This window comes from Schistocerca americana, chromosome 1 (genome assembly GCF_021461395.2).
Source record: "Schistocerca americana isolate TAMUIC-IGC-003095 chromosome 1, iqSchAmer2.1, whole genome shotgun sequence".
NCBI classification, from domain to species: domain Eukaryota; kingdom Metazoa; phylum Arthropoda; class Insecta; order Orthoptera; family Acrididae; genus Schistocerca; species Schistocerca americana.
The window spans coordinates 1,225,150,767-1,225,167,664 of NC_060119.1; the positions used below are offsets into that span (position 1 = coordinate 1,225,150,767).

The window sequence follows — 16,898 nt, forward strand, 5'->3', positions numbered from 1 at the left end:
ATGGAATGGACAGTGTCTTGAAAGGAGGATATAAGATGAACATCAACAAAAGCAAAACGAGGATAATGGAATGTAGTCTAATGAAGTCGGGTGATACTGAGTGAATTAGATTAGGAAATGAGACACTTATAGTAGTAAATGAGTTTTGCTATTTGGGGAGCAAAATATCTGATGATGGTGTAAGTAGAGAGGATATAAAATGTAGACTGGCAATGGCAAGGAAAGCGTTTCTGAAGAAGCGAAATTTGTTAAGATCGAGTATTGATTTAAGCGTCAGGAAGTCGTTTCTGAAAGTATTTGTATGGAGTGTAGACATGTATGGAAGTGAAACATGGACGATAAATAGTTTGGACAAGAAGAGAATAGAAGCTTTCGAAATGTGGTGCTACAGAAGAACGCTGAAGATTATATGGGTAGATCACATAACTAATGAGGAGGTATTGAATAGGATTGGGGAGAAGAGAAGTTTGTGGCACAACTTGACCAGAAGAAGGGATCGGTTGGTAGGACATGTTCTGAGGCATCAAGGGATCACCAATTTAGTATTGGAGGGCAGCGTGGAGGGTAAAAATCGTAGAGGGAGACCAAGAGATGAATACACTAAGCAGATTCAGAAGGATGTAGGTTGCAGTAGGTACTGGGAGATGTAGAGTCTTGCACAGGATAGAGTAGCATGGAGAGCTGCATCAAACCAGTCTCAGGACTGAAGACCACAACAACAACAACATGAGGTCTAGTGGAACCTTGACACTCCCGCGGGAGGTTCGAGTCCTCCCTCGGGCATGGGTGTGTGTGTGTTGTTCTTAGCATAAGTCAGTTTAAGTTAGTTTAAGTAGTGTGTAAGTCTAGGGATCGATGACCTAAGCAGTTTGGTCCCTTAGGAATTGGCACACATTTGAACATTTTTGAACCTTGGCGACGAGTATTCCCTCATACACGTTCCCACCCCCATATCTAGATATTGGATGACTCGTCCAACCAGCCAAATGGTGATCCACACTGACTTTTCAAACTCTGTTACGCGATGATAAGGCTGTATCACACGAGTACACAGCATCTAGGTGTCCTTCACAATGATGACGCAACGACTGACGCTGTTCACGTCCCTTATGTTGCGAGAGGTGAACTCGCCTGTGAGAAGGTTACATTATGGGTACATGTCATCTGTAGTAGCCGCTATCCTCTTTGTATTTGATTCGTGACGGATCTATAATAGAATCATGCGGGAGTGCGCCTATATATATCGCATTAAAGGGAATTAGGGCAACGGCCTTGCCGCAGTGGAAACACCGGTTCCCGTGAGATCACCGAAGTTAAGCGCTGTCGGGCGTGGCCGGCACTTGGATGGGTGACCATCCAGGCCGCCATGCCCTGTTGCCATTTTTCGGGGTGTACTCAGCCTCGTGATGCCAATTGAGGAGCTACTCGACCGAATAGTAGCGGCTCCCGTCACAGAAAACCATAGCGACCAGGAGAGCGGTGTGCTGACCACACGCCCCTCCTATCCGCATCCTCACCTGGGGATGACATGGCGGTCGGATGGTCCCGGTGGGCCACTTGTGCCTGAAGACGCAGTGCTATATGTAAACGTAATTAGTTACACGAGACGTGTGGCCCCTCCTATCCGCATCCTCACCTGAGGATGACAGGGCGGTCGGATGGTCCCGGTGGGCCACTTGTGGCCTGAAGACGCAGTGCTATATGTAAACGTAATTAGTTACACGAGACGTGTGATACAGACACCTGAACTGAAATTTAAAATGACAGAAACGAACATCACTATAAAATTTTTTATTCATATGATGCAACAAGAAAAATGTATGAAGAAGGTCTAACAAATTAATGGAGTCCTTCTTTACACGAGTGCACGAAATACGCGTGCTCATGCCGCACCGAATTTGGTGAAATGGCGGACGTAACGGCGGGAACTCAATCCGAGGAAATGGAAACGTGAGGGAACCATGTTCTGTGTACGTGCATAGCCGATAATAAAATACACTCCTGGAAATGGAAAAAAGAACACATTGACACCGGTGTGTCAGACCCACCATACTTGCTCCGGACACTGCGAGAGGGCTGTACAAGCAATGATCACACGCACGGCACAGCGGACACACCAGGAACCGCGGTGTTGGCCGTCGAATGGCGCTAGCTGCGCAGCATTTGTGCACCGCCGCCGTCAGTGTCAGCCAGTTTGCCGTGGCATACGGAGCTCCATCGCAGTCTTTAACACTGGTAGCATGCCGCGACAGCGTGGACGTGAACCGTATGTGCAGTTGACGGACTTTGAGCGAGGGCGTATAGTGGGCATGCGGGAGGCCGGGTGGACGTACCGCCGAATTGCTCAACACGTGGGGCGTGAGGTCTCCACAGTACATCGATGTTGTCGCCAGTGGTCGGCGGAAGGTGCACGTGCCCGTCGACCTGGGACCGGACCGCAGCGACTCACGGATGCACGCCAAGACCGTAGGATCCTACGCAGTGCCGTAGGGGACCGCACCGCCACTTCCCAGCAAATTAGGGACACTGTTGCTCCTGGGGTATCGGCGAGGACCATTCGCAACCGTCTCCATGAAGCTGGGCTACGGTCCCGCACACCGTTAGACCGTCTTCCGCTCACGCCCCAACATCGTGCAGCCCGCCTCCAGTGGTGTCGCGACAGGCGTGAATGGAGGGACGAATGGAGACGTGTCGTCTTCAGCGATGAGAGTCGCTTCTGCCTTGGTGCCAATGATGGTCGTATGCGTGTTTGGCGCCGTGCAGGTGAGCGCCACGATCAGGACTGCATACGACCGAGGCACACAGGGCCAACACCCGGCATCATGGTGTGGGGAGCGATCTCCTACACTGGCCGTACACCACTGGTGATCGTCGAGGGGACACTGAATAGTGCACGGTACATCCAAACCGTCATCGAACCCATCGTTCTACCATTCCTAGACCGGCAAGGGAACTTGCTGTTCCAACAGGACAATGCACGTCCGCATGTATCCCGTGCCACCCAACGTGCTCTAGAAGGTGTAAGTCAACTACCCTGGCCAGCAAGATCTCCGGATCTGTCCCCCATTGAGCATGTTTGGGACTGGATGAAGTGTCGTCTCACGCGGTCTGCACGTCCAGCATGAACGCTGGTCCAACTGAGGCGCCAGGTGGAAATGGCATGGCAAGCCGTTCCACAGGACTACATCCAGCATCTCTACGATCGTCTCCATGGGAGAATAGCAGCCTGCATTGCTGCGAAAGGTGGATATACACTGTACTAGTGCCGACATTGTGCATGCTCTGTTGCCTGTGTCTATGTGCCTGTGGTTCTGTCAATGTGATCATGTGATGTATCTGACCCCAGGAATGTGTCAATAAAGTTTCCCCTTCCTGGGACAATGAATTCACGGTGTTCTTATTTCAATTTCCAGGAGTGTAGCTCAGGGGCTTTACAGGAGTGTACCACGCACCACATATGAATTGGTGAGCTAAGAGGGGGGAGGATGGGGGGGGGGGGGGGGGGGAGAGAGACGAGGAGAAAAGGGATAGCAGCGCCTGATGACTCAAGTACAGCACACACGTTAAGAAATATCACCACACACTCTGTCGTTACGATTTATGGAAAGAGTTATGAACAAGGAGCAACAGGGACAGAGATCACTGATACCTGGCATTAGCAATGAGGAAGCGACATGGCCCAACGAATAACCCATCGACTTAGAACTGCATTATCGGAAATTTCATCAAAATTTCACACACAAATTTCACATCACACGATTCAATGCAAAAAGTGGTCAGTTAATGATGCTCATACCATCAACGTAGACTGGTTTCTAACACAAACAGCATCGCGAATGGCCTAAACTAGTGGTAGTCTCAGCAAACGATACTCACCCACCTACAACTGCAACAACAGTTAATGTGGCCACTTCCCTGTCCCCTTAAAGCAGTGGTTTTCAGCCTTTCGTATACCATTACCACTGAGTGCATTTAGACAATAGCAAGTACCCCCACCCCCACCCTCCCCCACATTACCAGCAACTTTAGCAACTAACTAAATTATAGGGTGAAAGATTTTTTGGGGAACACTTTTATTTTTAAAATGATATTTTAATTTTAAGCCGGCCGGGATGTCCGAGCGGTTCTAGGCGCTTCAGTCTGGAACCGCGTGACCGCTACTGTCGCAGGGTCGAATCCTGCCTCGGGCATGGATGTGTGTGATGTCCTTAGGTTAGTTAGGTTTAAGTAGTTCTAAGTTCTAGGGGACTGATGACCTCAGATGTTAAGTCCCATTGCTCATGGCAATTTGAACCATTTGAGCCATCTATTTTTAAACTGATCAATATAAATGATATTTAGTGTGTGCGTGTGTGTGTGTGTGTGTGTGTGTGTGTGTGAGAGAGAGAGAGAGAGAGAGAGAGAGAGAGAGAGAGAGAGAGAGAGAGGAGAGAGAGAGAGAGAGAGAGAGAGAGACAGAGAGAGAGAGAGAGAGAATTAGAAAGAGAGAGAGAGAGAGAAAGTATGTGTGTGCATTGTAAGTGCTGCCCACAAATCCTCCTCAGACAAGAAAGCTAGCAATTCACAGTGAGACTAGACATTTGTTACAAAACATACATCTCCTGGACTACTCCTCTTCATTGCGGCACTTGCTTGCCTGGACAAAGCAATCCCATTTAAAATGTATACACTATACTTACGGTTCATAAATCACTTGACTGCTGCACTCTTACTTCTGAACTGGCAGACATTGGATGACTTGAGAGGTGGCACAGCACTCTCTCACTTAAACAATACTGTCAGTCAGATTAATAATCATATTTTAGGTCATGATCTCGGTGTTTACCAGTACTACTTGTGGTATGTGTGGTTCATGACGTTTTTACACGCGGATACTGTGGGCAGAACGTTCATCTAACTGCGACGGCTTGCAGAACTCCACAGGCTCTTTATACTTTGTGTCTAACACTGTGTACAGCACTGTAGAACACCCCACGTAGCTACTGCTGTGTCGTGCTGTTAATTCAGATATATGTTTCTGAACGATTAGTGAAGCAACGTCTGGACTACTGCAGATCATGTCTACAACTTGGAGAAGACATTTTCTCGAGGTATTTATCATTTGTTACGTTCATATCTCACTTTTGCCATCAGCAATGTACGGGACAAAGCACAACATACGTGCGTGAGTAGTGGGTGGGCTATACGAGAAACCTTTAACCTCCACCGCATTAATGCCACGAATTGAGAAAAAGTAATTATTGATAACTTATATAACAAATACAAGAGTCTTCCAAAATCGTGAGAATATTAATGATCTTTTAAAAATAATTTAGTATTGTAATCGAAACAGAATCGAATCGTTTAGTTTCTACCCCTCAGAAAATTTCATTTTACCTCTCAGAGGGTAATTAGCATCAGAATGGGAACCATTGCTCTAAAGCATGAGACCGCTCTTCCTTCCGCGCAGCGCGGGGATGCTGCTGCGAACCTGCTAGCTCAACACGGCATGTAATTCGCTAGATATGTTTGAGCAAGCAACGTAACGATAGTAAAGAATCAGCAAAAGGACAGAAACCAAGTTGGCAGTGCTATATACACTACTGACCATTAAAATTGCTACACCAAGAAGAAATGAAGATTATAAACGGGTATTCATTGGACAAATATATTATACTAGAACTGACATGTGATTACATTTTCACGCAATTTCAGATCCTTAGAAATCAGTACCCAGAACAACCACCTCTGGCCATAATAACGGCCTTGATACGCCTGGGCATTGAGTCAAACAGAGCTTGGATGGCGTGTACAGGTACAGCTGCCTATGCAGTTTCAACACGATACCACAGTTCATCAAGAGTAGTGATTGGCGTATTGTGACGAGCCAGTTGCTCGGCCACCATTGACCAGACGTTTTCAATTCGTGAGAGAGCTGGAACAAAAGGTGACCGAGACGTGTAACCAATGGTACTCCATACAATAACGCCGGGCGATACGTCAGTATGGCGACGACGAATACATGCTTCCAATCTGCGTTCGCCGCGGTGTCACCAAACACCGATGCGACCATCATGATGCTGTAAACAGAACCTGGATTCATCCGAAAAAAATGACGTTTTGCCATTCGTGCACCCAGGTTCGTCGTTGAGTACACGATCGCAGGCGCTCCTGTCTGTGATGCAGCGTCGAGGGTAACCGCAGCCATGGTCTCCGAGCTGATAGTCCATGCTGCTGCAAACGTCGTCGAACTGTTCGTGGCGATGGTTGTTGACTCGGGAATCGAGACGTGGCTGCACAATCCGTTACAGCCACGCGGATAAGATGCCTGTCATCTCGACTGCTAGTGATATGTGGCCGTTGGGATCCAACACGGCGTTCCGTATTACCCTCCTGAACCCACCGATTCCGTATTCTGCTAACAGTCGTTGTATCTCGACGAACGCGAGTAGCAATGTCGCGATACGATAAACCGCAATTGCGATAGGCTACAATCCGACCTTTATCAATGCCGGAAACGTGATGGCACGCATTTCTCCTCCTTACACGAGGCATGACAGCAACGTTTCACTAGGTAACGCCGGTCAACTGCTGTTTGTGTATGACAAATCGATTGGAAACTTTCCTGATGTCAGCACGTTGTAGGTGTCGCCACCAGCGTCAACCTTGTGTGAATTCTCTGAAAAGCTAATCGTTTGCATATCACAGCATCTTCTTCCTGTCGATTAAATTTCGCGTCTGTAGCACGTCATCTTCGTGGTGTAGCAATTTTAATGGCCACTAGTGTAGAAGAACCGGAAGAAGATTCTCTTCGGCTGAAAGAATAAGTTTGGAACTAAACTCCCTTTACGACGGCAGAGAAAAGGGCGGAAGAAGGCATACATGGTGGAACCCCAATGCATGTCCGCCATCAGACCTACAAAATATAAAGAATTAACGCAAAATCTTTCCTAATATCAACAGAGACTAACAGACATCTCAAAGGGTAGAAAATAAGGCTCAAAAAATGGTTCAAATGGCTCTGAGCACTATGGGACTCAACATCTGTGGTCATCAGTCCCCTAGAACTTAGAACTACTTAAACCTAACTAACCTAAGGACATCACACACATCCATGCCCGAGGCAGGATTCGAACCTGCGACCGTAGCGGTCACGCGGCTCCAGACTGACGCGCCTAGAACCGCACGGCCACACAGGTGGGCAATAAGGCTCAGTTTATAATACTACACTAACCAATTACTTCGTTCCGCTTGTAACTTGTGACATACTCTCCTATGCTGCGTACTGTACGAAGCTACAATGATATTCGCCCACGTGTTCTGGATGCTTTACGTTTTCTGTCAGGCAACGTAAAGTGCTGACTTCCTTCTAGCTTAGCGGTAACTGAAAACACATCTGTATCCTATGACGGCTGTGGAACGAATTTCACAATACGTTACTGCGAAGGCTAGTTGCTGCGACAAACTCCGTAAACTTATTAACAAATTATAGTTGTTGCTGCGCAAGGGTTCGACTCGGTACGTCACAGAGGATAGATACCGGAAACTTCACAACCTCCAGTGACCCTTCTGTTCTACTTGCAGGGACATTGAAGCTATTCTTAGCTCTGCTTCCTCTGGTACTGCGATGACGTTTGATAAGAGCGTTACAAGCGTGACGATGGCACACCGCAAATTATCCACGGCTCCCGGAGCGCCGTCTGCGAGCGCTAATTAGGATTAATGATGTCGGGAAGCGCAGCATACTCACCATGACGTTTATGAGGTGCGTAGGCGCGGATGTTGCAGAGGCGGGGGAGGGGGGTTAGGTTGGGCCTCTTACCCCGCAGTTAGCGGCGGGCCGCCTCGTAAAACGGCGATTAAAACACTCGTAAAAGCGCGCCGCCCCGGTCGGGCCGCCATGAATAGTAACAGGTGAGGCGTGATTTATTCAGCCGCGCAGACGCGGCGCGTTCTGCGCGATGTTGGGTTCCCAGTTCGCACTTGAGCCATCGGCTGGGTCACCCCTCCGGTGTAAATGGAAGAACCCTCTCTGCCCGCTGCCACTTGTCTTATTGCAATGGCCGGCCGTCTCTGTACGCGAGGGAGCCGCTATCTTTCTGAATATAGCGCGTACCCACGCTCCAGCGACAATAGGAAGTTCTGTTGACGTGTACACTCGCATATGTTGTATAGTCCTTGTACTGTGACAATAAAGGTTTATACATGAGTAACGTAGAAGTACAGGGTGATCAAAAAGTCAGTATAAATTAGAAAACTTAATAAACCACGGAATAATGTAGGTAGAGAGGTAAAAATTGACACACGTGCTTGGAATGACATGGGGTTTTATTAGAACCAACAAAAAAAAGTTCACAAAATGTCCGACAGATGGCGTTGGACAGCAAAAGTCAGTAACTGTTACCGTGACGGGTGAGACGTACGTCGATATGTTACAGAATCGCATCATCCCCAGCCTGGCTGATAAACACCTACTGGAACGTACGATGTTTATGCAGGATGGCGCTCCACCCCATATTGCTAGACGCATGAAGGAACTATTGCGCGCGTCGTTTGGTGATGATCGTGTGCTCTGCCGCCACTTTCGTCATGCTTGGCCTCTTAGGTCCCCAGACCTCAGTCCGTGCGATTATTGGCTTTGGGGTTACCTGAAGTCGCAAGTGTATTGTGATCGACCGACATCTCTAGGGATGCTGAAAGACAACATCCGACGCCAACGCCTCACCATAACCCCGGACATGCTTTACAGTGCTGTTCACAGCATTATTCCTCGACTACAGCTATTGTTGAGGAATGATGCTGGGCATATTGAGCATTTCCTGTAAAGAACATCATCTTTGCTTTGTCTTACTTTGTTATGATAATTATTGCTGTTCTGATCAGATGAAGCGCCATCTGCCGGACATTTTTGAACTTTTGTATTTTTTCGGTTCTAATAAAACCCCATGTCATTCCAAGCATGTGTGTCAATTTGTACCTCTCTATCTACATTATTCCGTGACTTATTTAGTTTTCAAATTTATACTGGCTTTTTGATCACCCGGTAAATATCCTCGGAGTACTGAAGCAACTTAAACGACTTAATAAAAGAAAGTCTTCCGGTCCAGACTGTGTACTAATTAGGTTCCTTTCAGAGTATGCCGATGCATTAGCTCCATACTTAACAATCATATACAACCTAGACGAAAGATCCGTACCCAAAGACTGGAAAGTTGCACAGGTCACACCAATATTCAAGAAAGGTAGTAGAAGTAATCCACTAAATTATAGGCCCATGCCGTTAACATCGATATGCAGCACGATTTTGAAACATATATTGTGTTCTAACATTATGAATTACCTCGAAGAAAACGGTCTATTGACACACAGTCAACGTGGGTTTAGAAACATCGTTCCTGTGAAACACAACTAGCTCTTTATTCGCATGAGGTGTTGAGTGCTATTGACAAGGGATTTCAGATCGATTCCGTATTTCTGGATTTCCGGAAGGCTTTTGACACTGTACCACACAAGCGGCTTGTAGTGAAATTGCGTGCTTATGGAATATTGTTCCAGTTATGTGACTGGATTTGTGATTTCCTGTCAGAGAGGTCACAGTTCGTAGTAATTGAGAGAAAGTCATCGAATAAACCAGAAGTGATTTCACGCGTATTCCAAGGTAGAGTTATAGGTACTTTGCTGTTTCTTATCTATATAAACGATTTGGGAGACAATCTGAGCACCAGTTTTGGGTTGTTTGCAGATGACGCTGTCGTTTATCGACTAATAAAGTCATCACAAGATCAAAACAAACTACAAAACGATTTAGAAAAGATATCTGGATGGTGCGAAAAGTGGCAGTTGACTCTAAATAACGAAGTGTGTGAGGTCAGCCACATGAGTGCTAAAAGGAACTCGTTAAACTTCGGTTACACGATAAATCAGTCAAATCCAAAAGCCGTAAATTCAACTAAATACCTAGGTATTTCAATTACGAACAACTTAAACTGGAAGGAACACATAGAAAATGTTGTGGGGAAGGCTAACCAAAGACTGCGTTTTATTGGCAGGACACTTAGAAAATGTAACAGATCTACTATGGAGACTGCCTACACTGCTTTCGTCCGTCCTCTTTTAGAATAGTGCTGCGCGGTGTGGGATCCTTACCAGATAGGACTAACGGAGTACATCGGAAAAGTTCAAAGAAGGGTAGCACGTTTTGTATCATCGCGATACATGGGAGAGTGTGTTACAGAACTGATACTGGATTTGGGCGGGACGTCATTAAAAGAAAGGCGTTTTTCGGTGCGACGGAATCTTCTCACGAAGTTCCAATCACTAACTTTCTCATCAGAATGCGAAAATATTATGTTGACACCGACCTACATAGGGAGAAACGACCACCAAGATAAAGTAAGGGAAATCAGAGCTACTACGGAAAGATATAGGTGCTCATTCTTTCCGCGCGCTATACGAGATTGGAATAACAGAGAACTGTGAAGGTGGTTCGATGAACCCTCTGCCAAGTACTTACACGTGATTTGCAGAGTATCCATGTGGATGTAGATGTAGATTGTAACTGTCTGGCCGGAAATCAGGGAAACATATTTTCTTCCTTTTACGAGGAAGAATGGGAAAGTAACACCCAATAATTTATTTTTTCTCTGGAATGTTGATTTCATGTGGAGCTCTAGCGAGAGAAACACGAACTGTGAAACAAAGATGGCGCGCATGTAACTGTCGTCAAGTTGTGAAGAACAGCGAAGTGTAGTTCGATATTTCTGAGATAAAGGGTGAATTTCACAGACACATGGGCCGTAGTAACGTCTCCAGGTTGTGTGCACTCTTCCAAGAGCGCTGTGTGAACCTTAGTGATTTGCCACGTTCCAGGTGGCCGGTAACAGCTGCAACCCCACCGGATGTCGGAGCTATTCAGGCACCAAATTTTGAATGTGCGGCGTGTGCAACTGCGTATCTTATCGCAGCAGTTCATCATTTTCTGTGGTGTGGCACACGATATTGTTCATGACACGACGAAATTTCGTGAATTTGGTGCTCGCTGATTGCCTAAGACCCTGACGAGCGATCACAAGGTCCAGCGAATGACGACAAACTAGGTTCACTTAATGCGTTACGCCGCATGACGTCTGAAAGGAACGGTCAGTGGTGACAAGTCGTGGGCGTACCACTACACGTCGAAAAAAAAAGCCTCTATGGATGAAAACCTGCTAGTTCTCCAGTACGAAAAAAAATTTCAAGTGACTCAGTCTGCTTAGAAAGTACTTGTGACAGTGTTCTAGGATATGCATATTGTGTTGATGGCAGATTTCGCAGAGCACCGAACCACTGTGACTGCTGCAGCCTAAATTAAAACTTCGATTAAACTGCGTCATGCCCTTCTTGACAAACACTGCAGCATAAAGGTGACGGTCTCAGATTTCTTCATGACAATACTGGACCCCATATTTCTGCTAATGTTCATGAGAAAATCGTAAAATTTGGGTTGCTGGTGCTCCAGCATCCACCATACAGCCCGGACCATGCACCGTCGGACTTTCTTCTGATTGGTCCGATGACGAAATACGTGGCCGACCAACGCTTTGCGACAGATTTGGAAGTGAAATCAGCTGTCCGCAGATGGCTACACTCCAAAAGTACTTCTATGAACTGATACCACGGTACCACGATGTGAGAGGTGTATTGAGAACGTTGGTGACTATGTAGAAGAATGGGAAAAACAGGTAGTTCATTTGTGACTATTTGTTTTGTTTCGTATTAACTTTTTTGGTAATAAAATTATTGTGCGTTACTTTCCGTTCTTCCCTCGTATTTTGGTTTTTGCCTTCATGTCCACACAGCGATCGACAATTTACATTTACGCTGCCTGCGGAAGAAGTGTAGCACTCAGAAGACATGGTCGAATGTCAGTGTAACTTCGTATACGTGGACACGATCGGCGGGTATGGAAATGATTAGATATTGAATTCTCTATGACAAATAGAACGGGAACAACAGTGCATTAGTGTTGTTCGTGATTAACCTTGTTACCAGGCATGGTAGAGGATAATGTGGACGTGGATAGCGTCAGATGTTGAATGGTCACCGTGAAGGACAAGAGATATTGCGTACTCTTGTGAGACAGTACTCTCAGTGCTTTAAAGGGGCCTCATTTTGCTTCCCCGTATGACCAACTGGTCGAATCACGCAGTATCCAGATATTTGGGCTTTCAGATGAGACAGTGGTCCGGAGTTGGCCGACGTCGGATCGTCGCGAGAGCCACGTCTGTAGAAGTTCCTGTCGATCATGACTGACAGCTTAAAATGAGGATAGCCGTACTGAACATCAAACGCATCCTAATCCGGATACCGGCGCCCGACATCCGACAACAAGTAATAAACTCCCTATAACATTCCATGTGACATTCTGCGTCATTGGTCAGAGAATGGCAGCAGCCCATGTGTAGGCTGCCGTTGACCCCATAATACAAATGGCAACGTTTGGATTCGGTCGTGACCGAGAACCTTGGTCTGCAGAAGAATGGTATCGCATTGTATTTAGCGATGATAGCGGTTCGGTACCACCCCTGATACCCATAGAGCGAGTATGACGGCGACCTCAGGAGAGATGCGTTTCTTACCATGGTTTGAAGTGGCACGGCAGTGTTACCCCTGGTGTTATGGCACTGGGAGCAATAGCGTGTGACTATAGGTCACGGCTGACCGTGCCTGGTGGCACAACGGTGTCGCACAGACATTCTGCGATTTCAGGCGTTACTTCTCGTGAGTTGAATATTGTGGCGGCATTTTTCAACAGGACAATGCTCGTTCACGTGTGCCACGTTTCTCTATGAACTGTCTGCGTGATGCTGAGGTACTCCCGTGGCCAACGAGATACCAGTAGCACATGTGAGGGATCAACTCGGACATCAACTCCGTCCCTGCGCTAGTATCTAGTACATCAGTTACAACAGTTCTGGGCGAACGTGCATCAGTATAGGTCTTTACTACACCCTGCTCAACCGAGTCTGTTCAAAAATGTTCAAATGGCTCTGAGCACTATGGGACTTAGCTGCTGTGGTGATCAGTCCCCTAGAACGTAGAACTACTTAAACCTAACTAACCTGAGGACATCACACACATCCATGCCCGAGGCAGGATTCGAACCTGCGACCGTAGCAGTCGCGCGGTTCCGAACTGTAGTGCCTAGAACCGCTCGGTCACTCCGGCCGGCAACAACCGAGTCTGTGCTTGCATCCAGTCCAGAAAGAGTTGCAAAATTATACTGATAAGGGTGTAACGTTATATGCTCCCAAAATAATTGAAATTTTTTCTCGGATTTGGAATCATTAGAACAATATCACTTACTCTCTGAACCCTTGAATTTTCATTCCGCTTCCTGCTCACTTTAGGGTGCTTTGTATTGTATCTTTTGCCGGTCAGTGTTTTAACAATAGTCTCTTTCGAGTGTTATCTTACTACAATGATAAAAAACTCTCGTCCCAAACAAGCCATGAAGGCCGAATGGTACCGACCGGCCACCCTCTCATCCTCAACCCATAGGCGTTTCTGGATGCGCATCTGGAGGGGCATGTGATCAGCACACCGCTCTCCCGGCCGTATTTCACTTTAAGAGACCGGAGCCGCTACTTGTCAATCAAGTAGCTCCTCTATCATCCATTAATCTGACTGCATGACCTACCAAGCTCTATTTCCTGATCGTTGAAGATTAGTTGAACTGATTAAGAAACGAGGAGATACTTTGCAAAATCGGCGAGAGAAGGAATACATCGAAAACACTGACGAGAAGAAGAGACAGGATAACGTAACTCCTGGTAATACGTCAGGGAATAACTTCGATGGTACTGAATGGAGCTGCAGTGGGTAAAAACTGTAGATGAAGACAGAGATTGGAATACATCCAGCAAATAATTGAAAACGTGCGGCGCAACTGTTACTCTGAGATGAAAATGTTTGCAGATGAGAAGAATTCGTGGTGCGTCACATCAAACTAGTCAGAAGACTGATGAATAAAGAAAAAAGTAAGTACGTCTTTGACTCCAGTTGGTGCCCTGATCCAACTGTCTGTCATGATGGCGCTGCTAGTGCTCTCCGCGACTTATCCTTAGCTTCTTGGCATAAGTCCATGTCCCATTGCCATAAGAGAAATCGGGTAATGCACACTGACTCAAAATTTTCCATATCATTCGCACTGGAGGGAAGGGTTGGGGTTAACGTGATTTCCGTTCCAAGTAAGTGTTCTAAGCTTAAGAAAGAGAGTTTTTGGCGGGTAGAACGATTGTCAGTTTGCGCCCATATGAGCACTAATTTCTCGTATCTTATCTCACACGCATTGTATGCTGGCGGCAGTAAAATCGTTCTGCAGTCAGCTTCAGATGGCGGCTCTCTAAATTTTCTCAGTAGTGTCTCTCGGAGGGAACGTCGCCTTACCTCCATGGATTCCATTTGAGTTCCCGAAAAATCTCCGTAACACATGTTATTCGAACCTACCGGTAACGAATCTAGCAGTTCTCCTCTGAGTTGATTCGGTGACTTCCTTCAGTCCGACGTGGTAACAGTTCTCAAGAATAGGTCACATAAATGTCCTGTATACTGTCTCTTTTACAGGTGAACGACTCTTACCTGCCGGCGGTGTGGCCGATCGGTTCTAGGCGCTACAGTCTGGAACCACGCGACCGCTACGACCGCAGGTTCGAATCCTGCCTCGGGCGTGGATGTATGTGGTGTCCTTAGGTTGGGTAGGTTAAAGTAGTTCTAAGTTCTAGGGGACTGATGACCTCAGATGTTAAGTCCCATAGTGCTCAGAGCCATTTGAATCATTTTTGACTCTTTCCTAAAATACTCTCATTAAAATCGACTATTCGCCTCCCCTACCACAGTTTTCACACACTCGTTCCACCTCATATCGCTTTGGACTGTTATGCCCAGATATTTAAACGTCTTGACTGTGTCAATCAGCGCCCTATCAATACTGTATCCGAACATCAAAGGTTTCATCTTCATACTCGACCGACTATCTTACATTGTTCTCATTTAGGGTTAGCTGCCATTCATCATACCAACTGGAAATTTTGTCAAAGTCGACTTGTACCCTCCTACAGTCACTCAACTTCGACACCTTACCGCACACCGCAGCATCTTCAGCAAACAACCGCCAATTGCTGCGTCCCTGTCAACCAAATCATTTGTGTGTGTAGAGAACAACAGAGGTCCTGTCACACTTCCCTGGAGTACTCCTGACGATACCCTCGTCTCTGATGAACACTCGCCGTCGAGGGCAACATACTGAGTTCTACTCTTGGAGCCTCTCACATATCTGTGAGTTGGAGTGTTGGAGTGGATATAATTAAAACAAAGGTGCTTTTCATTGCCGCGATATTTTCTCACAATATATCAGTCACCAACTTTCTCCTTCGAACGCGAAAATATTTTGTTGATGTCCTCCCACATAGGGAGATATGATCATCGTAATAAAATAACCTCTCAAAGTGTTCGTTTTTTTTGTGTGCTGTTCGGAAACGGATCTGTAGATAAATAGTCTTAAGATGGTTTGATGAAGCCTATGCTGGAAACGGAAATGACCGTTTGGCGTCATTGGCCGGGAGGCCCCTTACGGGGCAGGTCCGGCCGCCGTGGTGCAGGTCTTACTACATTCGACGCCAGACTGGGTGACCTTTGCGCCGGGTGGGGATGAAATGATGATGAAGACAACACAACACCCAGTCCCTGAGCGGAGAAAATCCCCGACCCAGCCGGAAATCGAACTCGGGCCCGTAGGACGACAATCACACATGGTGACATGGTCACATGTGTGTGCAATCTTATGGGACTTAACTGCTAAGGTCATCAGTCCCTAAGCTTACACACTACTTAACTTAAATTATCCTAAGGACAAACACACACACAACCATCCCCGAGGGAGGACTCGAACCTCCGCCGGGACCAGCCGCACAGTCCATGACCGCAGCGCCTCAGACCGCTCGGGACGAAAATCAGTCACGATGATCACTCAGCTATCGTGGCGGACTTTAAAATTGGATGGCTACGCTTTATAAATAGTGAGAGGCTACTGAAGCGAATCGAGAAATAATTTACGTCACAGCTTGATTAAATGAAGAGATCGGTTAACAGGACACAGCATTATGCATCAAGGGATAGTTGATTTGGGAGCAGAGGTAAGAAACTGGTATAGGGAGCAAATTAGCAGAGGGAAAGAGTACATTCGTAAAAGACACGTACTAGTATATAACACAGCCGCTAATTTGAGGAAGGTGTTAATGAGAATGTCAGTCTGGAGCATAGGCAGGAAGTGAATCACGAACTATGGTGTTATATTTACTGTTTGGACTGATAAGGAATCGATCATAAGCGAAAACGTGGGGAAGACATTGACTAGAAGTAGAGAAAAGGTTGCGGGTTATGTGTTGAGACATCAGAGAATAGCTGAATGCAACGTAATGTCGGTAGGTCAGTATAAGATGTCGGAGTTCCGTAAAGAGATCAGTGTCACTATCAACAGCTGAATACTCCGTAATGTAATAGGTCTCTAAATGTAAGCTCGTACCTCATAATTTGTGTGGTACATTCCAAGCGATCCATTCTCCTGCTACTTATACTCTGACGCTGACTGCGGTGTTTAGCGGGTAGCGGCTAGCGCAGGGGCAGTCAGGTAGCTAGCGTTTGGCAACTGTTGGGAGCTGAAACAGGCGTCATGCGTAGTCTTTTTATACATCCAAAGCGGGGAAAAAGTGGGAAACTTTTAGCGATAGGGATAGGTACATCTTAGTACTAAGCTAAACTTTTAGGCTGCTTAGAACAATGTGCCGAACTGGAACTCCGTACGTTAATGTACAAATATAGCTGTGAATGTTGTTTGTAAGTTGTACCTGGATATCTTGGATCCACGACAGACAAGGTTCTGT

At 46.5% G+C, this 16,898-nt stretch overlaps 1 pseudogene; it reads left to right on the top strand.

Moving 5' to 3' along the window:
- The first annotated feature begins 1,262 nt into the window (after nucleotides 1–1,262).
- On the top strand, nucleotides 1,263–1,380 carry LOC124552999 (annotated as a pseudogene).
- The last annotated feature ends 15,518 nt before the right edge of the window (nucleotides 1,381–16,898 follow it).